Below are 24,824 nucleotides of genomic sequence, written 5' to 3' on the forward strand. Positions count from 1 at the left end.
CAATGCAGACAGGAAGATAAAGGACAGAAGGTGTGAATGGCATTCTTCAAAGACCAGACCCAAGTGAAAACTTCAGAGATTTGAGATTAGACTCAGAAAATTCACAACATCTATCCATAGAATTGCCTACGTTGTGTTGAGCAAAGAGCAACCTGAGAGAACCACTTTGAACACTCATTATAGACACATGTGTGGGGCAGTTACATCAAATAAGTGGAGGGTACTTTTGAAAAGGAAAAAAAAATCAAATTATATAAAGTTGGTATCAATTGATAGCACTGACTGTGCAACAGAATATTATGCTAACTAATATAAACAGTTAAGTAATGGACTTGACACATTAACTTAATAAATTCTTCACCTGAGATCTGCCTCTTTTCTGCTAAAAATGAAAGGAGACTTTTATCTGACATCATTGAAGATTAATTTTAATAGGTATCCTTGGAAAATACATAGTCATATATCTTTTCTTAACCATGAGACAAAAATACATCTTTTTGAAAAATTTAGCATAAATCAGAAAATATTGGGCTGCTGCATTCATGACAATTTAGAGATCTTGGAAGTACTTCAGGAACTTAGATGATTATGTTCCAGTTTTCTGATTTATCTTTGAAGATTTATTAATCAGAGGTATATTCTATTTTATGCAGATTTTATATTCTTTGTCAAATTGCAGTCATCCTCATAGAATTGTAGTTTTATAAAAGAATGATGCAGAAATTAGAATTTAATACCAAAGAATAAGAAAATTATGTTCCTTTTAAATGTTATAATATGTGCTCTTCATAAATAACAAATGGTTCCATGGTATTTGGATATCCTATGCTGACATTTCCCAACTCTTTTCTTATTTTACTTAAAAACCAATGATTGCTTTTCCAGAAGTTCCCTTGTATCAGGTGGCTTCTCTGTCCAGTAACTAGTCTGGTGCTCCATTGCCCAACCATTTTGAACCCTCTTTCTGACACTCAAAATCATGTAAAATATGGTTACATGTTTCCGAAATAATTTTTTCCCTCCCTCAAGTCTTTATCATTCTAGTGAAGTTGTACAGTTATGTCCGACTCTTTGCGATCCCATGGACTGTAGCCTACCAGGTTCCTCCATCCACGGAATTTTCCAGGCAAGAGTACTGGAGTGAGTTGCCATTTCCTTCTCCAGGGGATCTTCCCAACCCAGGGATTGAACCCAGGTCTCCTGCTTTATCATTCACATGATTTGAAATCCGATGATTTTACACACCATTTTCAGTATATGTCAAACCTACTTACGTGTTTGTCCATCATGAACACCTATTCGATTAATCTCTACTATCTGAACTTTTTATATTATTCAAGACCTACTTCTGTTTAGGTGGCTCAGTGGTAAAGAATCTACTTGCACATGCAGGAGACACAGGAAATGCAGGTTTGTTCTCTGGGTTGGAAAGATCCCCTGGAGACTGAATTGGCAATCCACTCCAATATTCTTGCCTGGAAAACCTGATGTAGAGAGGATCCTGGTGGCTAAAGTCCGTGGGGTCCCCAAAGAGTTGAATATGGCTAACCTCACACACATGACATGACCTCTGCTTCACTAGGCCTTGTTAAAGAGATTACTAACTGACTGCTATATTAAAGGCAGGATACACCTAAATATTATCCTTGCCTTTACAAATCCTAGAGTTTAATCAGAACAAATCAAAAAAATACATCAGTAAGTTTGCTGATACTTAGACTTCTGTGAAAAAGGAATTCTGTGGCATAGATTTGAGGGCAAAATCAAACAGTGTGTGTAAGAGGGGCCATATTCCAGGAGGCAAAGGCTCTATTTTCAGGCAGGATGTTGGGCACATGAGTACTGAATGACTTCCCCAACCCTATCCCTAATAGAACAAACCGTGCATGTGACAGAGCTATGAAAAAGTTACTTATTTGAAATACAAATTCAACTGGTATCCTGCATTTTTATTTTCTAAATCTGGCAACCCTATTGATAAATGAGTGACATTATATTAGAAATGAAAATATTGACTTTTCCTTCACACTCTATTTGGATCAAGGTATCTCAAATTTAATGTTATTGACATTTGGGACCAGACAATTCTTTTTCAGGGGTTGGTTGTTCTATGCATTGTACAGCAAAGAGCAGTATTCTTGGCCGTCTCTACCCTTGAGATGCCAAAAGCATCCACCCAGTTGTGATAGTCAAAAAAATGTCTCCAAATACTGCCTAGTTTCCCCTGAGGGCAAAACAGCCCCCATTTATACAGACATAGAGTTAAAAATACACTGATTTAATGATCAGGATTATTCAGACCAAGTCTTTCTCTTTCAATTAGATAATGGCACCAAACAAAAAAATTACACACTGTGGAGTTGTTTAAATTAGTTGCACTTTATTCAGTGTGTAACATTTCTAGCTAATCTATTTGCTGATACATTTGACTGTTAAGAGCAGACCATGAAAAGCCTTCTGTTGCATGATCCTGCTGGAAAAGTTACTGACTCAGTTCTCAGCACCAAACTAGTTCGGGGTCAAAATATTTAGCCTGACAGGTAAGATATTTGCAGATCATGACATGCATGCCCTACACACTTCTACATGTGCATGTGGCCAACTGAGACTCAAATACCCTTCCATGGCTCATTGGTCTTTGATGCAGTTATGATGAAAGTTTCATGGTGAGCTAGGGTGCAATTTAAGATGATTGAAATAACAAGAATGCGTACTGAGGTCTGCTCTAATACAGCAAGAAAAACAGCCATGGGATAAGGATGAGTGAGAGAAGCAAGGGATGATAGAGCTTGTTCCTATTTATGTTACTATCGAAGAAGAGGGTGTAAATTCTAGGGTGGATACTTCATCTGTTTCCATCTTTGTTACATCTTCTGAAAGAACCTAGAACATTATATGGCCTATAGAAGGTGTTCAATAATATATTTACTATTAACAAAAGAACGGATGATTATTTATTTCATTATTTATTTTTATCTTTCATTATTTATTATGAATGAAATGCAGTAGATGGAGATGACGCAGTCACATATGATATTGTTAATTCAGCACCCCGTCCAATGAGAGACAGTATTTTGTTTGGCAGACAGTATTACCTTGCTTATACAGTTGTCTTGATTAAAAGAGAAATAAAACTTTTAACATGACTATGCTTAATAAGAGATTCTGCTTTTATCAGAATTAATAATATCATTCATTAATACAGATTGCAGGGCTCTAATTTCAACCAGATACACTAAGTTTGCTAAGTGGTATTTTGTACCTCTTAGAATTTAGGTGTAGGGTTAAATAAAACATAAATCATTGCATGCATTTACTCAGAAATGATGGAGCAACTTCCAGATGAAAATGTGTGTGAGTGTGTGTGAGAGAGATAGAGAGAGAGAGAAAGCAAGAACTTGAGAAAAAAGTTATTTCATTATTTGAAGGGAAAATTTATGTGCTTCATAAATTACAAAAAGAAACAGGAGCAAATTTTGACTTAAAAATGCCAGGACAGTGTACTGGGTGTACTGCTCACATATTCTAAAGCTGGTAGGATTTCAGCAATGCCTCACAATTTTGCATAATACAACAATTAGCTGTGCTGTAGCCTTAGATGCATTAAAGGCAAGTAATTTCTCAAATATTAATGTTAATGAGGTTGATTAAACCAGTTTTATCATTTTGAAAACATCTGTTGGGCATGACTAGTTGGAAAAAGAATAGTGATCAGAATTTCTGAAACATCCCTTTCATATTTTATTATAAAGAAGCAATTACCCTATGAAGTATAAAATGAATATAGAACACAATTATGAGTTTTTTTATTATTCAGATTTCAATGCAAATATTCAAAGACAAAAAATTAAATTTATACCAGTGGTTTATAAATCCTGTTTGCTACTCCATTTCCCCTTCATATCTAAGTTAGAATAGACATTGCATATTTTTGAGAGCAGAAGAGAGAATGTTTTCTTCCACAGGCACTAAATTTGTGCTTTCATTTTCAGCCCTGCACTGCAAGATATTACCAAACTGGCAGTATGGTGTGAAATAGGGCAAATATCCTAGTGGAACCAGCTTGTGATAGTCTCAAACACTTGTGTGCCTCAGTTTCCTTAACTGTAAAGTGGAAATAACAGTGACTTGTAGGCTCAAGTGTAATGATGTTTACAAACTGTTTAGGACCATGTTTCAGTTCAGTTCAGTTCAGTTGCTCAGTCATGTCTAACTCTTTGTGACCCCATGGACTGCAGCACACCAGGCTTACATGTCCTTCACCAACTCCTGGAGTTTACTCAAACGCATGTCCATTGAGTCAGTGATGCGATCCAACCATCTCATCCTCTGTGGTCCCCTTCTCCTCCCACCTTCAATCTTTCCCAGCATCAGGGTCTTTTCTAATGAGTCAGCTCTTCACATCAGGTGGCCAAAGTATCAGAGTTTAAACTTCAGCATCAGTCCTTTCAATGAATATTCAAGACTCATTTCCTTTAGGATGGACTGGTTGGATCTCCTTGCAGTCGAAGGGACTCTCAAGAGTCTTCTCTAACACCACAGTTCAAAAGCATCAATTCTTCGGCACTCAGCTTTATGGTCCAACTCTCACATCATGCATGGCTACTGGAAAAACCATAGTTTTGACTATCGGACCTTTGTCAGAAAAGTTTGGCAAATAGTTTGGCCAAATTTGGCAAATAGTAATTGAAAGAAAGCTACTGTTATGTGGTTTCCAAAAAAGTTTAATCCAGGGCTTCCCTGATGGTTCAGTGGCTAAGACTCCATCTCCCAAGGCAGGGGCCCTGGGTTTGATCCCTGGTCAGGGAACTAGATCCCACATATTGCAGCTAAAGATCCCATGCGCTGCAACTAAGACCTGCAGCAGCCAAATAAATAAATAAAAATAAATATTAAAAATATTTCAATCCAGATACAAAAATAATCTTTTGATTTTAAGTAAATACATTCAGCTATTATATAAATATTTATGGTCTAATATATTAAAGTGTTCCTATTTTGATTATATGGTAAAACAAACACAAGGACTTCCTGGGTGGCTCACTGGTAAAGAATCCACCTGCCAATGCAGGAGACATGGATTTGATCCCTGAGTCGAGAAGATCCCCTGGAGAAGGAAATGGCAGCCCACTCTGGTATTCTTGCGTGGAAAATCCCATGGGCAGAGGAGCCTGGTGGGTTACAGTCCATAGGATTGCAAATGGGTCAGACATGACTTAGCAATTAAACAACAACAACAATAATGCAAATATAAACTTAAATACATATGAGATATTGATGTTTCCATTTGTTGGGTCCTAATAAGTTCAAGTCAATACATTTAGCTCAAGACAACTAAGATTTATGGAGCAAGTATCAAATGCCAGAATTTATGCTCAGCACTGTATAGATAAAAATCATCAAAATTCCATTGAACTCACAGCTTTGATTGTGAAATAGAAGCAATCATTTTACTTTAATATGCGCAGCAAAATTTACCTATTTTTTCTAAACTAGACTATAAAACCTAGACTCTGGTGTCTACCTCTGTATATTGGAAAGGTCATTTGAGTGTGTGCCTGTGTATGCACATGTGTGTGTACTTTGTTTTGTTTCTTTGATGATGGAAACTGCATTTCCAAAGATGAATGTTATCTCGATTCCTAGAGCAACTAATGAAAACAGAGGCAGCTTTTAAAACATCAATTCTTTTCCATTAACTATGTATCAGCAGATACATTCATTTAATCACCAAGTATTTATTGAATACCTACTTGACATTCTGATAAAAGCTGAGAGATACAAACATACAAAGAAGTAAACCAGAAAAGACTCCACTCTTCCAGGGTTCAGACTCTATGGAACCTACAAATATACATCATATAAACACACTTATTAACCCAGGGAGCAAACACTTATATGTGTGTGTATATATATATATGTGTGTGTGTGTGTGTGTGTGTGTGTGTGTACATATAGATAACAGGTGCTTCCTCTATCTCACAACTTAAAATTTTACCAAAGGAAGAAAAATAAAATGTTTGTGTACATTCAGGATATCTGTATCTTCTCATGAGAAAGCATCCATTCATTTGTGTAATAAGTATTTACTGTGCAGCCAGATACTTTGCTGAGTACTGGTTACAAAGATACAAAAAAAAATCTTGTCCTTGGCTCAAGTTGATCTCAGGATTTCACTCTAGTGACAAACAACAACGAATAAAGAACATTAAATCTTGGAGTTTGACACCCTCCTCCATGTCTATCACCACCCACTAACATAGATATTCTTATATAATTCAACTCTTGAGAGTCACTGATCTTAAAGTGGGAGCTAGACAATGAAAGTAAATAAATGCAATAAATGCTAGAGGTATTATGGTAGAAATATTTACAAAGTTCAATAGCCTCACAAGTGTTGGTTTGAATAATTTAATCTTGCAGAAGGAAGGTGTTTGGCATACAAGAAATAAATGAGTGGACTTTTGAAATAAAATTTTAAAGGTAAGTGAAATAGTCTAACCTGATTTCCTAAGCTATTGATGGTGGAGAAGAGGCAGGCATTTAGAAAGCAGGAGTCCGAGGTTAAAATAAAGCATAGATGAGATGTACTTCAAGTGGTGTGGTGTGAGTAGAAAGTAATTTTTAAAGAAAGTGGAGAAACAGAGCCTAATTTTACACAAGCACACACACACACACACGCACACACACATTTATACCATGTACTGAATAATGTGGGCTTTTTCTAATGGGTGATATTGAATTATTTTAAATTGGCAATAAAACAATTAAGCTAGTCATTTTGAAAGACTTCTGTGGCAGCAACATGGAAGCTGCGTTACAGGGATGTAAAATTTTAAATCAAAATTGCTACATGATGATTTCAACAAACTTGTTGAGTTAGACTATAAAAATATCAAAGAAGGAAAGCTCAAGCATCCAAAAATTCAATTAGTTTTGTTCATAGGCAAATGAGATACAGTCATAAAAATATTTTTTTCTCTTAGATGGAAAAGTATACTTGATAGTCTTCTTCACAAGATTTTGCAATCAGTTGTTAACGGACTGGCACATAGAACATGTGGGAACCAGTTCTTTGATTTCTTCCTTTGCCAATGTAAAGACAGAATGTAAAAACCTTACTTGGTAAACATTCGTTTGAACCAAACTTTACCTGTTAAACATCTCAACTGAAAGAATATCTTGCTATGCTATATTCTTATTCACAGCTTTCTAAACAAAAGGTCAAATATTTTATTTTCAGGTTGTCATATAAGAGCTGCAAGAGTTTTAAAATAACTGGCAACTTGTGTGTAAAAAGTTGACTTAAAGATATCTGCTTATACAAAAGCTAATAAACATGTAAATTTTGTCTGAATGTGAATTTTGCTTGCTTACCAAGATTCCTGGACTGTTAGTTTAATCCATAGGGTAGTAGAATTCTCTAGGCTATTTTTCTTGCTATATTAAGAGTGTTCCTGAGACAAATACTAATTCAGCATAAAGATAACAATTTCAAGGAAAAAGTCCCAGAGAAAAAGAAGCTTGAATGGAAGATAAAATCTGTTAAATTTCTAGTGAATATGGAGAACATCTTAAAAGTCTAACAATGTTTGGTAATGTTTAAGGTTATAAATTATAGACTCAGTCTTTAAAAGTGACTAAATAGTTTAAAATTTATTTTGCTTCAATGATTATTAGATATTTAAAAACCAATCTTAATTTGGCATCAGTGACTTGTAATCTATACATAGAATTTGATTATTTTTTTCAAAGAGTACCTTTGAGTACACACATGGAGCCCTCACTCTTAAAATAATGATAATAATAAAAGAGCAATGTAAATTTCTATGAGATAGCAGTATAAAAGTAGTAATCATTTTTCCCCCAGCTACTATGGTCAGTTGTTAATCCACAAACACCTTTAAGTTTTCTTTCATATTTCAGTATCACTTCCTAATCTCTCTTAACCATCTCTTTCACCAACATTGGAACTTACTTTTTCTTAGTCTCCTTTACAATTTTTTATTCCTTTTTTCACACTTTAAAAATACACAGTTACATTACTTTTATGAACATATTTCCTGGTCAACATTGCTAATTCAGTTCACAGAATCAGAAATTTTCATCCAGTTTTAGAATAGTAGAACTGTACAATTCAACTGAATTATGTAGTTGATGCCAAAAACTCACAGAAGTCTTTGACTTTTTTTTTTTTTTTTTAATTTCTAATGACAGTGAACTCAGGGTTTCTCTCAAAACTGTCAATTCCACTTTAGAATACTATCTTAGAGAGTTTTGCTTATATAGAGATATGATTGTGTTTCCTAAATCTTAAAAGCTGTATCAGCTTACTTGGGCTGCCATAATGCAGTACTACATACAGAATGGCTTAAACAACAGAAATCTAGTTCTCACATTTCTAAAGGCTGAAAATCAAGTTACCAGCAAGGAAAGTTTCATTCTCAGGCATCTCATCTTGGCTTGTGGGTGGCCACCATCGCACTGTGAGTTCCCATGACCTCTTTGTGTGTGCATGGGGAGAGAAAGAAAAAAAGAGAGAGGGGAGAGTGAGCTCTGTGGTGATTCCTCTAATAAAGACACCAATCCTATGAGATCAAGTGAAAATGAAAGTGTTAGTCACTCAGTTGTGTCTGACTCTTTGCAACCCCATAGACTATTGCCCACCAGGCTCCTTTGTCCGTGGATTCTCCAGGCAAGAACACTGGAGTGGGTATCCATTCTCTTCTCCAGGAGATCTTCCTGATTCAAGGATCAAACCCAGGTCTCCAGCATTGCAGGCAAATTCTTTACTGTCTGAGCCACCAGGGAAGCCCATGAGATCAAGGCCCCATCTTTATGACTTCATTTAACCTTAATTACTTCCTCACTCCAAATATAGCAACAATGAAGATTAAAGTATCAGCATGTGTATTTGGTGGTACACAAATACTCAGTCCATGAAATGTACAAGTAAGACCCCTTGAAGCTGTATGGAAAAGTCTATTTTTCATACCATATAACTGCTATAATTATTTGAAACATGAGATGTTTTTTTGGTTTTCATACACCTCCCAGTAGCTACAAATGTTCTTCCTAGAACATCTCATTGGTACATTTCCTACAGCATTAGTTATTAGTTCACATGTTTCTTCTCCATTTGAGGAGCCATGGAAAGTTCTGAACACTGCTACCCTTATCTACTATACCTATATCCAAGAATAAGTAAGTATAACAGAAAACAGTTCAGTGAATTTTCCACAGACAATGGTTCACAAAAAAATAAAAATGTTTATGGAAAGTAATCTAAGAGGAGTCTCCCCGTGTGCTGCATAAAATATTAAGGTGCCATGTTTTGCAAACATTGATGAGAAAAGGATGAAAATGTTCACTCTGAGAAGCTGTTTTCTTCCATCCCAAAGTTGATAGCTGGCAGTCTGGCATCTTTGTTTACATCCTGGACATTAAACCTGAGCTATAAATATACCTAATGGGGTTTTCAATAGTTTTGTTTATCTCCACAAGGACAGAAGAAACCTGATGCTTAGAAATGTCAGATCTTAAACCTTGTTTCTGTGAGCTGTTTTTATTTATGTTCCATCTTGTGTTTCTCTGACACACACACAAAAGTCAACTTCAAAAGCTATTTGTCATATTTGAAATTCTTAAGTATTTAAGCTTTAGTTTGAAGAATCACCTGGAAAAATGTAGACAGGCAGCAAGTACATCCAGCACATTAAACCCAGAGTATGAATATCTAACATTTTTTATACCACATTTTTGTATTCCAAAACACCAAGCAAACTTGACATTATGTAACATCATAAATATAGTGTTATATTGTATAACATTATAAAACATTACTTTCTTCATGTTCTACTGTGAAGGAATTTTGTTTGTGCATATCATTGTAATATTTTTAATAACTTCAAAAATTCTATGACATAATTAACAATTTTCCATATGCAGAGATTCTGGGTGATGAATAAATTTCATCTTGAGTTTCAAGCATAACAAATATGTTTTGTTCATACATTATCAAAGTCAGGGTTTTTAGACATATTGTCTATGTCAATAGACATTGAATGTTTATTCAAATGATTAAAGCTATCATTTGTATCACTGATTTATCTTCAGTGATAGATCAGAGTTGATGAGCTTAGACATAGAGTACTAGAATGTTGTAGTTGTAAGAACCTTGGGGTAAATTTTCAAATAATTGATTTTGCAGAAGTGTTTTAGAAGTGAAGTGTGAAGCTAGTGAGTAGCAAAGCCAAGGAATTAATCTAGCACTTCTATAGGTTAATACAGTAACCTTCCTTGGACTCTGTCTAATCCATATTATAGTAGGCTATTTTCTTATAATTTTTCAGAATCACCTATTGGTTTCTAATAAACTATGAAATTATTTATTCATTACTTATCATGTGTTCCATTTTCCCTTGTACATTGTTAGTACAATAAGGCAGGATTTTTTTATGTGTCTTACTTACTAGTATATCCTAAGTGGTTAGCAAGTGATCAATAAATATTTACTTAAAGAATGAATGAGCTAATTGTTGTTGTTCAGTCGCTAAGTTGTTTCTGACTCTGGGACCCCATGAACTGCAGCATGTCAGGCTCCTCTGTCCTCCACTATCACCTGGAGTTTGCTCAAAGTCATGTTCATTGAGTCAGTGAGGCTAACTAACCATCTAGTCCTCTGCCACCCCCTTCTCCTTTTGCCTTCAATCTTTCCCAGCATCAGGGTCTTTTACAGTGAATCAGCTCTTTCCATCAAATTATTGGAGCCTCAGCTTCAGCATCAGTCCTTCCAATGCATATTCAGGTCAATGTTGATTTCCTTTAAGATTGACTGGTTTGATCTCCTTGCAGTCCTCAACTGACTCTAAGAGTTCTCTCCAACATCACAATTCAAAAGTGCCTGAAATATATGTAAACTTGTAGAAATCATTTTTATCCTATTTCACATATATTTATTTGATGCCTACGTATTCCAAAGCCTGTCAAGATATTAAAACTGTAACAGCCTCTTCAGTCATGGTACTTAACAATGCATTGAGAAGGCTGAATATTTCACAAGTAATCATAATTAATAACTGACATTTTAAAGCCAAATCAGTTGTCATTTATGTCAGTTCACATACTGTTCATACTGTGATATTGTTTTGATTATTAAATAATACTTCTTATTACAGAAAGTCAAATAGTTTATTGAGTTTGTAGAAATAGCAGCACATTTAAGGCTTTTGTGCAATTATCTTTGTTTATCTAGTCATGGCCTTGGTGTCAAACTCCACCATGATTGAATTTTCATATCAACCCTATTTCCAGCTATATAACATAACTCTGGCAGCCTGAATGCAGTCTCATCTGCTAAATGTCAATCAAAGGTTAAGGGAGGATTCATTTAGTTCTAAGGGAGAATTCATTTAGTTCCACCAAGGCAGTATTTTACCTGAGAATCTCATCCTAGATATCTGGATACCAACAATCCAGTCCGACTTCTCTTTCAAAAAGTTACATTAGAGGAAATCCTTAAGTCATTAAATCTATTTCAAGAAACTATTCAGAGTTGTGAAAGGCTTGTTTTTTAAATATCCTTTTAACATTTACTTAAATTATTTCACAGAATTTCTCTCTTTTTCTCTCTCTCCCTCTTATCTTTAATTTTTATCAATCAGTTACTCTGGAAATGACATTGCTAATATCTCAATTAGAAACTTATTATGTTATTGCAACGAAATTCCGGTTTTGGACTGTGAATTTTAAATCTTTATAACCAGGCTCAAAAACATCTGTATTAATCAAAATAGGAACCATTACAATCAACATATTTTTGCCAACGAGAAATAAGTTTGCTTATTCCTGTAGCATAAAAATCCATGCATCCAGATTTATAAACTCTTGGAAAGCATTTTCTGCTTCCTGCTGGTTGTGGAAGTGTTTTCCCTGCAAAAGTTATCAATTAGCTTGGAGAAGTAGTAGTCGGTTGGTGAGAGGTCATGTGAACATGGTGGATGAGGCAAAACTTCATAGCCCAATTTGTTCAACTTTTGAAGTGCTGGTTGTGTGATGTGCAGTCAGACATTGTCGTGGAGAAGAATAGGGCCCTTTCTGTTCACCAATGCCAACTACAGTCATTGCAATTTTTCGTGCAGCCCATTGATTTGCTGAGCACACTTCTCAGATGTAATGGTTTCTCTGGGATTCAGAAAGCTGGAGTGGATCAGACTGGCAGCAGACCACCAAAGAATGACCACAACCTTTTTTGATACAAGTTTGGCTTTGGGAAGTGCTTTGGAGCTTCTTCTTGATCCAACCATTGAGCTGGTTTGCTGTTGGTTGTCATATGCAATCCACTTTTCATCACATGTCACAATCTGATCAAGAAATGGTTTGTTGATGCTTTGCAGTTATTGCATAAAATAAGAGAAGATGACACTTCAAATTGATGATTATTTTTGATTTCTGCTCAGCCCATGAGGCACCCACTTATTGAGCTTTTTCACCTTTCAAAGTTGCTTCAAATGCCAAAGAACCATAGGATGTTTGAAGTTAAGTTCTTCCTTTGATAACTTCTTGGGAAGTTATAAGAGGATCAGCTTCCACAATCCTTTTAATTTGCCATTGTCAACTTCTAATGGCTGGCCAATATTCTCCTCTTCAAAGTTTTCATCTACTTTGCAAAACTTCTTGAACCACCACTGCACTGTATGTTCATTAGCAATTACTGGGCAAAATGCATCGTTGACATTGTGAGTTGTCTCCACAGCTTTATGATCCATTTTGAACTCAAGTAAGAAAATTGCTCAAATTTGCTTTTGTCTAACAGCATTTCCATAGTCTAAAATAAATATAAAGTAAATGGCAGGTAATAAGTTATTAGCAAAAAGACATAAAGTGAGAAATTCACATCAAAATGATATAAACATAACCACATTCATTTAAACTGTATCCCGATATCAAATGACAAATTTCAAAAATGCAAACACATTATTTTTGCATCAACCTAATAATAAGCCAATAATGCTCATATTTTCAAGTGAAGAACTGACTTGAGTTCTCATAACACTGAGAAGAATTGGATAGTATTTGGAAGTGATTAAATGAATTATTGAAAGTTTTCAATCACTTGATTATGAACACAGAATTTAATGTTGTACACAATATGGTCATAATTACTGAAATGTTTCTTTCTTAAAGCAGAAAATGTGGAATAATTCTAAACTCAATATTATGAAAAATGAATGTCTTCACTAGACATTTTGTAGGTGAGGTTATCTATATAATTCTAAGAAGAAGTAAAGATAAATAACTGCCCATAATTTAACATTAATAGTCAATGCATGCTCTCTAATTCTAACTATTCAGGCCAAATTCATTATATGTTTGCAAATTATAAGAGCTATAAGTCTTCACTGTTCACAGATGTAAGGATCTTGGGGAAAATATCGTTTATTAAGGAATCTGTAAGCAACTCAGATTTGTTATATAATTTTTAGACAAAGTTAAAACTGCTAAAATCATTGGTGAAAATAATTTGTGATTAAATTGAGTCTTTTTAATTTAGAAGATAGTCAAAATTATACATTTCCTCAGAAAGCATTCAACATGAATATAAATATAATGTTCTCTGTTTCCACACACACACATATACATACACATATACAATCATAAAGATACATTAAAAGTAAATGTATAGCATCGAACATAATTTAGAGTATTGTCATCAGTGGAATTTGAAATAAATTACCTTAAGTCCACCTGCCAAATTTATAACTGGTAGACATATATTTAGATATCTAGATGAATGATTTTATACATTGTATTATATAACTAATTTATACATATATGACATGGGCTTCCAATATGGCTCAACAGTAAAGAATCTGCATGCAATGTAGGAGACATGGGTTCGATACCTGGGTCAGGAAACCACCCTGGAGGAGGAAATGGCAACCTACTCCAATATTCTTGCCTGGAAAATCCCATGGACAGTGGAGCCTGGAGGGCTACAGTTCATAGGGTTGCAAAGAGTCACACATGACTGAGTGACTGAACATATGCACATACACATTCACATGTAACACACTACACTAAAACTTGGCAAACTGAAGATCTAAATAAATCTAAAGCTTATATTAATGTATTTTCAGATATTTATAGCTTAAATATATGTAAGAAATGGTTAATATGTTGACACATTTGCATTCCTACTTGTTATTTCTTGTAGTTTAATTATCATCATTGCATAAATGTCATCTTGAATTAATCACTGTGGCTTTGGAAGATAAGATGTGACATAGCTGGCAGTTAAATTCTTAGATAATAGTCCTAGCTCATGCAGCTCTACTACCCAAAACATTTCTGAATTGCTAGGTACTACAAAGTACAAAAATTAATGACCAAGATATCTGACTGCATGTGTGCATGCTAAGTCGCCTCCAGTTGTGTCCAGCTCTTTGTGACCCTATGGACTGTAGCTCGCCAGGTTCCTCTGTTCATGGTATTTTCCAGACAAGAATACTGGATTGGTTTGCCTTGCCTTCCTCCAGGGGATCTTCTTTACCCAGGGATCAAACCTATGTCTCTTATGTATTCTGCATTGGCAGGTGGCTTCTTTACCATTAGTGCCATATGGGAAGCCCATATGTGTCTCACTACCATTTAATTTAAATTTTAAAAACTAAATTTGAGAAGTAAAGACTTATGTTGTAATTTTCAGGTCAAATGAGTTCTGGCTCTGGCAGACTAAAATAAACACACTTAAATTTCATGCTATACATAGACTAATTCTATGTCGTTATTTTCTCATTCCCACCACTTACATGACATATAATAAAAATAAAAAAAAAGACTAAGTCCCATTATGACATAGATTAATACTAAGAATATTTTTCTACTGTTTTCATTTAAAACCATCTTTTTAAAATGTGTGAAATACTACATTACTGGAATAGCACAGAGGGCCTAAAAAATGGGACTCTGATTGATAGTATTACTGGGAAGTAAATATGCACCATCCCCATGCAGGGTCTATACTTTCCCATCTCATGGATGTTGTATCTGGGCTTGTGACTTGCTTTGAGTAAGTGATGTGTAAGTAGGCATGACATACATCATGTGGGTTCTTGCTCAATATTACTTAGGCCCTTGGCTACTCTCATCTGCAGTAAGAAAACTACACTCCATCTAGCAGTGCCTTTTCTACCTGGATGGGTGAATGAGGATGTGTCAACAGACCTGGAGCAGAGCATCTGTAGTTCATCCACAGGACTAAGGATGAAAGATGAATGTGTGTTGTTGTAAACCATTGAGACTTTGGCAGTATTATCTAAGCGAAAATTAATGAAAGAGTGTCTCACAATAGAAACAATAACAAAACAAAACAAAATAGAAAAACCATAACACCCTTTCAAATGTCACAGAACATGGATTATACTAGGATTTCCCTGGTGTCTCAGATGGTAAAGAATCTGCCTGCAATGCAAGAGACCCAGGTTCGATCCCTGCATTGGGAAGATCCCCTGAAGAAGGAAATGGTGACCCACTCCAGTATTATTGCCTGGGAAATCCCATGGACAGGGGAGCCTGGCAGGCTATAGTCCATGGGGTCACAAAGAGTCAGAAACAATTGAAGCAATTAACACTTACTTACTTACTTGTGGATTATGCTATAAAATAATATTTAAAGTTGTATGGCCTAAAGGTTTATAATGGGGATATGTGAAGACTAAAATAAGTTATCTGATTTAAAATGTATAATTGAACTTCTTTTTTTGTAGGTTATCTGCCCAATCAGCTTATATTTATTTAAAGCACAGCTGCAGAGAAAAGCTAATCCATTTATTCAGTGCTCATTCAATAAGTATTTGTTGTGACTACCGCAGTTTAGTTTCTGATGGACTTAAACAAAAATAGAGAGAGATTTAACAAAAAACAAACTATAGTATGTAAACATAATGGTTGCTGTTTTCCACTCCAGATGACAAATGTTTGCTTATGTTCTTGTAATTAGAGCTATTTGAACATAGATATATATATATTAGACATCTAAATGAAACTATAAGAATATTTTGTTAGAGTCAATACTGATTTATTTAATAAATATCCAATAGTTTAGAGTAGTTGCATTAATAATAATGAAAATAATAAGCACTTGAATTTATTTATCTCATTAGTATTCACAACTCACGCACTGTTTCTATATGCATTTTCTAATTTTACAGGAATTTACTGAGCCTGGATTGATTTCCCCAAACAAAACCTGTAGGATTGTGAGGAAGTTACAGTTTGAACAAATGTCCTTTGATTCTCTGATTGTTTCGATCACTCACAGAAGAATTTTTTTCCCTTGACTTAGTGGCAGCAAGTGGACTGTTCTGCATAGCTAGTAAATATTTGAAGAATAACCAACTATGATATTAATTCAGCTTCATAAGATCTTTCATCTGCATAAATATGCCCTAATTTCTACATGGTAGTTTACAGCACTCAAAATTCAAATTTCAACAAGCTGACCTTTTATTTTCTTTCCACACAAAAGCTATGACTTTTGCCCTCATGCAGTTTTCTTGACCTTCTGCTTGTGAGGGCAGAGTCAGTGCTTACATTGTTATTCTAATTAAGAGCATTTTTTAGACTTCTACAGCATTTTGAGGCTTAGAATGAATCAAATTTCATTTCCTCATTTTATGGAAATAAAATACAAGTCTCATGATTTCACAGAGTACTGTTTTTATTTATTTATTTTTTTAACACATCCATCAGAGAATTTTTTTAAATTTTTGTGTTCACTTTAGGGAAAACAATTTTGTATTTCTCAGTTTTATTTTGAGTAGATTTAGTCACTTTAATTCCAATTGCATTATGAAAGGTCCCTCAGAAAATAGCATGAACATGGAGTTAAGTGGGAACAGGAGAATAGTGGAAAACTATTTAAACTCCCAACCCAGTATAACTGCATCTAAAAAGTTGCCATTAGACTTCAGCTTCTGGTAACACATATTTCAATGAGTTTTAATATTTAGTTCATTCTTACTTTGAACCAAAACCTGGCTCTCTGAAATATCTGCTTCTGATCATTGATTTTCCAATCAGAATCAAAGCAAACTTGATTCCTCTGTACAATGCAACTTCATTGATTTGAAATCACTGAGAATACTTCTAACCTAAGTCCCTTAAATTCCTCTACTGTATCTCATTATAACTTATATCCTGTCCTTGATGATTAAACTGCTAGAGTTTCTTAAGTTTGTCAAAGTCATCCATGATATAGGGTGCTCTTTACCAAAAGAGCACTGAGAATATAGTGGGAGTATAATGTAAAGTTGCACAGCCTTGAATTATATAAACATTACTTCAAAATTAGCATGCAGCTTTTTTAACCCCTCACAAGAAAAGCTATTAAGTAACTCATTTGCCCATAGAACTGAAAAAAAAAAATAATACAGTAAATGAAAAGGTAAAAAGTATAACAATATAATTTTTCATACTCAATTACTGCTCTGTTTCCATTTGGGTCACACATTTTTAAATTGTATATATATAAAAGAAAAGACCACTAAGACACGCAAGATCATGCTTTTGACATTAGTTACAGAAACCCAGTTTTAGTACAGGATAACTCTAACTCAACCTGACACATGGCCTTTGAATTTTCAGCTACAAAAAATGAGTTCATTTTTTTGTTGTTGTTGTTGTTTTTAATTTGGGCTTAGTAAAATGACTAAGTCAAGCTTGCACAGCTAGTCAGAAGGGCATGTGCGCTTTTATACCCTGCCATGTTTTTGGCTACAATTTGGTATTTCTGGTTGGCAATCACCTGTTCCTCTGTAAGACAATGAATCCTATGGCTGACTCCAACACTGACAATAGTGTCTGTGATCCCAGGTATCTCCTGATCAACTGAGATGGTGTAATTGATGAGATCTCTGGAGATCAAGCATGGTGAATAGCAGAGGATATGTGGATTAACTCTGTGCCTCCAATGATATCTCAAGTCTGAATGAATTTTAACAACCTTCTGAGTCTCAGTCACCACAACCATCTTGCCCCTCAAGACACAAACACATGGAAGAAATTTCTTCTCACCCCTTCTGAGATAATGCTGGGAAGTTAATAGAGTTCCATATAGAGTTAAGAGCTGCTTGTTGCAGACAGTTTTCTCATTATTGTAAAGCATGTTAGTTTGGTTTTCCTGTAAGTTCTTAATCTTCTCTTGGTATTAGTTATTGGGATACCTGATAATTCACCTCAAATATGTCCCTTGTCAGATATTTGCCAAGCTTTTTAGACATTAAGCCCTTATTTCTAAATCTAGTTACAAATCTGATTTACCTATGACTCAGGGAATGGAGCAGATAAATAGAGTAAGACATTATTTTAGTACTTCTTTATGAGTTTCTGTTTTATATTTTAATATTTAATGCTTCTGTTCAGCTTGCTCTTTTCTTAGATATATGTTGTTTTCATTTTTCTTCAGGGACTCTATTTTTCCTAAGAGTTAATCATTTTTATGGCTTTCATTATTGACTAAACGGCAGAACACATAAGCACAATATTTCTTGTACTTAACATCTGACAAAAATGCAATGTTTGATGACCTACCATAATGCTACCAACTCAAGTGTTATTTCTCTAGGAAAACTAATATTTCAAGGGCAATGTAAGGGACGAGTAAGAATATGAAACATTAGCTAATTCATAGCACCAGATTTCACACTCATTGAATCTCCTAACTATAGGAGATGTTATTGATAGTGGCTAAAATATATGTGACATATAAGTTCAATTACTCTCTAAGTACTGGCTGTATTTCATGGTTCTTCATTCAGTTCATTTGGAAGTCTCAGGTTAGAAGAGTCTTATGATTCTTAATGAAGTCAATTTTTGCTGGATAGCTCTGTATGTTAGAAGTTCATTTTAGTGCTATCTCTTTTTATTTCTTTGCAATCTCACTTTTTACTCCTAATATACCCCTTGGTGTCACACAGAGGAGAAAAGTCTAATTCTCATTTCTCCTGATTAGATATCATTTCACCACCGAGTCATCATATAACCTAACTTAAAAGTTTTCATATATATCTGTTCTTCATTCGCTAATGAAATATTTATATTAATAATATATAACAGATAAAAGAACATAGCTTAGGTTTAAAGGATCATACTCTGGACCTAATATCTGGGAGCTTCACTGTTTATAAACTATGTGAATTTGGGTAAATTATTTAATCTTTCTGTCTCAATCTTCTTTCATGTAAATGTGAATAATAGGATAATCACAATAATATATTCCTTATTAGATTGGCAAGGAGAATTAAATTATTGTATCCAATAACAGGCAAAAATATTATTTCAAAATGCATATAGAATATTTAAAAGATTCACTCATGCTGACTCATAAAGCATGTTTCAAACAATTTTTAAGAAAATGGAAACTATTAGGCTATGATCTCTGACATAAAATATTTAGCCAAAAAACCCAATAATAAATATATAATTTGAAAATTATTTGATAAACACTTGGAAATTAAGTAATACATTGCTAAATAACCCATGAGTCAAACAGTTTATACTGAATGCTTAGTCATAGCTGAAATTAGAAGTATTTTGAGCTGAAATATAATAAAAATATAATTTTGCAAAAGCATTAGGATCATGAAGAGGAAAGATATTTACCTTCAGATACATATATTTGTTTTTAAAGGAAGACAAAACAAATTATCTAATCTTCCATTGCAAGAGGGTAGTAAAATAACAGCAAATTATTTTGAAAGAAAGATAAGGAAAACAATGAAAAATAGCATAAATTGTTAAAAAGATAGACTCTCCAAACCAAAGTTTGATTGGTTTAAAAAATTAGTGAAACGATCCCTGTCAAAACTGAGAAGAATTGTTGTGTAGGCAAAAGGAAGTATAATGATTGGGTGTGGGATGTAAACTGGGCAAGCAAAGTAAGAATATTGGGAAGAATGATAGGTGTATTTCCTCCTGACCTATCTACTGCTCTTCCAAATTGCTCCAGTATACACTGCTTTATATCCTAGTCCCAAACCAAAGAGCTAGGAGGTTGATGTCTACTCTTCCATTCTCCCATTGATAATCCCAAATTATTTAACAAAGATTACAGGAATCTACCAACATATGGAGGTCTTTCTCTTTTTCTTCAATGATTTCATTAGTGGTTTACAATTTTTACTAACTCAAGCATTAAGCACTTGGATAAACATGCTGATATTTCTCATAGTCATTCTGGAATCACAATTATTTTTTCTGTTCTTTTCTCCCACTCTTTCCCCTTTGTTCTTCAATTCCTTCCATCCTTTCCCTTCCTACTTTTCATCACTCCTTCCTTTTTTCTTCCTCTCTTTACTTCCTTCCATAAAGATTTAAGAAGCATGCAGCATCTGACAGGACCATGGGGATTTCAAGTTGAACCGAGTAGCCCCTGCCCTCAAGAACCTACAGCCAGTGAGGATAACACAAGTAGAAACATGAAAGACAGATACAGCATTTCTTTTAGCATCACCTCTCTGAATGTATCATCACATTTTATCATCATAGTAACCCTCTGGTACTAATATCACTTCCACTTTACAAATGAAAATAAAGTGAAGGAAAATAAAGAATTGACCTATGATTTTGCTGAAAATGAGTACTGAAACAGGGATTAAGCCTAGACAATCTGTAAATATTACTACCCTGGGCATGCCTCCAAATTTAAGATCATGTATAGGACTTTCCAGGTGGCCCTAGTGGCAAAGAACCTGCCTGTCAATGCAGGAGATGTAAGAGACACAGATTTTGATCCCTGGGTCTGGAAGATCCCCTGGAGGAGGGCACAGCAACTCATTCCAGTATTCTTTCCTGGAGAATCCCATGGACAAAGGAGGCTGTCCTTTGCCCATAACCTGTAGTCCATAGCCTGTTCATAGCCTGTAGTCCATGGCAGGCTACCGTCCATGGGATTGCAAAGAGTTGGACACCACTGAAGCAACTTAGCATGCACACATGAGCTTTTCATTTTTACTGAATTCCATCTCATTTCTTTCATGGCTCTCTCACACCTAACAACATACCCACCCAACAACATGTGGGACACCTGACAACCTGTCCCACAAAATGCATTACCATCAGAATCACAAGTTTTGAAAGACTGCTGATATATCAGGTTCACAAGGCCAAGGTTTAAGTTATATGCTTGCCATTTATCTTTTCTTTTTGAACCTCAGTACTTCCCTGGTGGCTCAGACGGTAAAGCGTCTGCCTACAATACGGGAGACCTGGGTTCAATTCCTGGGTCTGGAAGATCTCCTGGAGAAGGAAATGGAAACCCATTCCAGTATTCTTGTCTGGAAAATCCCATGGACGGAGGAGCCTGGTAGGTTATGGTCCATGGGGTCGCAAAGAGTCAGATATGACTGAGCGACTTCACTTTCACTTTCTTATTCTAAGACAGAGAACTTTATTTGTTTGAGAGGAACTGAACTGATTTTTTCCCTACATTTTCATCTTTGAAATTCCTTGATATGCAAATGTGTAAAATATTTATATACTTACAAGTTTGGACCAGTGTGTTATAACATTGGAAATATATATTGTATAATGTTTTATTATTTAACTTATCTCTTTCCCTGAGACATGGAGGGAAGATGTGGTGGAAAAATTGAATTCTGGAAAAAGTTGCAGAAGTTAAATATGAGAAGCAAACAAACAAACAAAAATATTAAGAAGGTATCTAAAGTGATGTTGAAGTTAGTAAAAACCATAGAAATTTAAGAGACAAGTATATGAAGGCCATGGAACACTGATTTTAAAATAGCTTTGGAAATATAAAACCAAGAAAATATACTCTGGATAACAGTATGATTAGGTGGTTGTAAATATATTAGTGGATCATATTTCAAGATTTTTGATTGTCTGTGTCACTTAACTTTCACGTGTGTGTGTGTGAGTAACAAAGCAAACCACACCAAAGCCAAAAATGTTAAATTTATAAACACTCTTGTAATTTATCCTTTTCTGGGTTGATAAATTGAAGTTGGGTTAGGTGAAAGGTGCTAACCAGTGTCAAGCTCAACTGAGTTCAGTTGCACTCACTCAAGCATCAGTTTAGCCTGCACCCAGTTTGGCTGGAGGATGGTTCACTTATGTTCAACATAGTCAGTTCCTCTTCCTTTAGTGGGCTTAGTTTTGTTTACATACCCTTGCCAAAAATCTGTATGTGATTTTTTTTCAGGCTCCATCATAGGCAATTATAAAGGCATTTCCTGATGAGCCTGAGGGAAAAGTTGCCCTTCAAGCTCCAGACTTGGGTTACAGCCAGTGCTTTGCAGCTTTTGAAGTGAGTTGCGGTCAAGAGCACAGGCCCCACCATGCTCTTGAATTTATCTGCATTTCTAGCCCTGGTGCCTCCATTCAGAGGCCTCTTTACCTAAGGGCAGAAGCCAAGATCTTTGGCAAGACCTCTATTTACAGCAAGACAGGAAAAGTACACCTCGAAGACATGTTTCCACTTTGACTCAGTACTTAACACTTTTGTCTGTCTCCACTGTGTCCCTTCCACCTCCACCACTTACTTGAACTCACGGTCCTTAAAACTACAAGAAACTTTTGGTTGGGGCTTCAGCAGTGAGATGACCCCTTAGATCTGTGTTGATCCATCTGGCCCTTGGCCTTCAAGAAAAATGGAAAAGTCCAAGCCTTTTTTAATTTAGCCTCTTCCTTACGTTATTTCAGGAAGCAGTTAAAAATTTGCCCTCTAATTGTGACTTGTCTTAATTGGTTAGTCCCACACCTGGAAGCTCAGCTCAGTTCTCTGCAGCTCAGCTGAGCTCTAGACAGGACTTCAAAGCACAGGAATGAAATTGAGACCCAGGTTTCCAGCTCGCACAATGTTGCCTTCTCAGTTTGGTCAACTCAGTCACTCTGGATTAAAGAAAAAGAGACTCACATAATGGAGGAACCGTAATGAATAGTAGACATTACACATTCTACAATGACACTCTGGACACTGTAGTTTAATGGCACAATTCAGAGCTCTATCATCTGCTCTTTACTATTTGTTATTTCTTGTTGATCAGTTGTATTATTCATCTGTTCAAATATATTCATAATCAAAGGTATGATTACAGTGTAGAATTTAAATTCTGGGACCAGAAAAGTAAAGTCACAGAATCTCCAGATAGAGAGGAGAAGTAAAACTGAGTGTTCAAATCCATGGCTAAAAAACTGGGAATGATTCTTTCAAGAGGAAAAAATTAGTTTTGAGATTGTCACGTGAGTGTATTCTCCTCGGTTCTGTCTTGCTTCAACAAAAATTTGAAGCGATGGACATTAGAGCCCTCAGCGTGTCATAGCTCTTGGACAGACCGTGTTATAGCTCTCAGGTCTCGAACAGACTGTGTTATAGCTCTTAGACAGGTCAGTGTTACACCTCTGTGTTACAGCTCTATTTTATTTAGAAAATCGCAGGAAAATCTATCCTTGAGGGGTGAGGGCATGCCGACCCAAAGACACGAAGAGAAGAGAGTGGGGGAGCGTGCCAGCGCATGTGGTAGTGGTGGAGGAGAGAGACCCCTGGCCCTTTGGCTCCTCTTTTTATGTGTTTTTTCCTCCCCCTAGGCCTGCCCTATGTAAATTGGGCTAGCCAGGAGTGCTCTTTGTTCTACCTGAGGTCCTCACTCCGTCCTCAGACCTTCCTTTGTTCTATTTTCGTCCTCAGACCTTCCTTCGTTCTATTTTCGCGAGCTTTTCCCTTCCTTGTCTTTTAGCCACCGCCATTCTGGACTCCTGTTTCCTATTCCAAATACCTCACAAGGTGATAGTTATAGAAGAAGGAATAATCTTGTTTTATATTATCCCAAGGGGAAGAATTATATAAAAAGTACAAACTAAGAAATCAAGATTTAAAATTTTAATATGGAAGACATTTGTACCAATTACAACCTTCTGAAAATAGAAGAGTGACTTGCAAAAAACTGATGGAGATGTAGAGTGACTGAAATATCAGAGATATTAAAATGAGAAAACTTTTAATATCTTTTACAATTTGCTTCTTTGGTTTTATGTCCTGTCCTTTTATTTTTTAAATCTACTTTTTAATTAAGCTTTTCTTATTCCATCAAAACAAATTAAAATATATAAATATAAGTAAATGAATTGTTTTCAGAGGAAATGAATAGAAAATTAAATTATGTTTCACATACATGCTAATTATTTAGAGATGCACTTACCAGGTTTATGTGTGCATGCAACTATGTGAGTGTTAAAGTATACAACATTGGAAGGAACTGGAAAGTGGAATACTTGTTCTCATAACATGTAACCTGCATTCCTTTTTAAAAAGGATATGATTTTGCCATTGATATCAAGCTATACTTTTATCAAGGTAGATGTATTTGGTATTAAGGTAGCACTTGACTTCAGGATAAGGTGCAATATTTTTGTGCAGTTTTAGGAATTCTTTCAATTTCTGAGGAGCATATTTTACTAACTGAAAATTATGTTAGCATTAACTCAAATGAAATTAACCTTTTGACTTTTGGCATTACTATATGTGTAAATGTGAGCACACTACACTTTAGCTTCTTCATTAGTAAAGTGAGGATAATAAGATTAACACTATTTTAATTTTTTTGTGTTTTCATTGACAAAGCATGCAAAAAAAATGTGCACTTTGCATTATAGCTTACAGAAAATAAATGACCAATAAGTGTTATTTACTTATAACTATTGTCATCATGATCATCATTACAGTTACCATTAATTTAATTATAAAATTATATGATATAATAATTCAAAGTACAGACTTTGGAATCCATCATTCTGGGTTCAAATCT

This window comes from Giraffa tippelskirchi, chromosome 1 (assembly GCF_054371585.1).
Source record: "Giraffa tippelskirchi isolate mGirTip1 chromosome 1, T2T-mGirTip1v1.2.pri, whole genome shotgun sequence".
In the NCBI taxonomy this organism is placed as follows: Eukaryota; Metazoa; Chordata; class Mammalia; order Artiodactyla; family Giraffidae; genus Giraffa; species Giraffa tippelskirchi.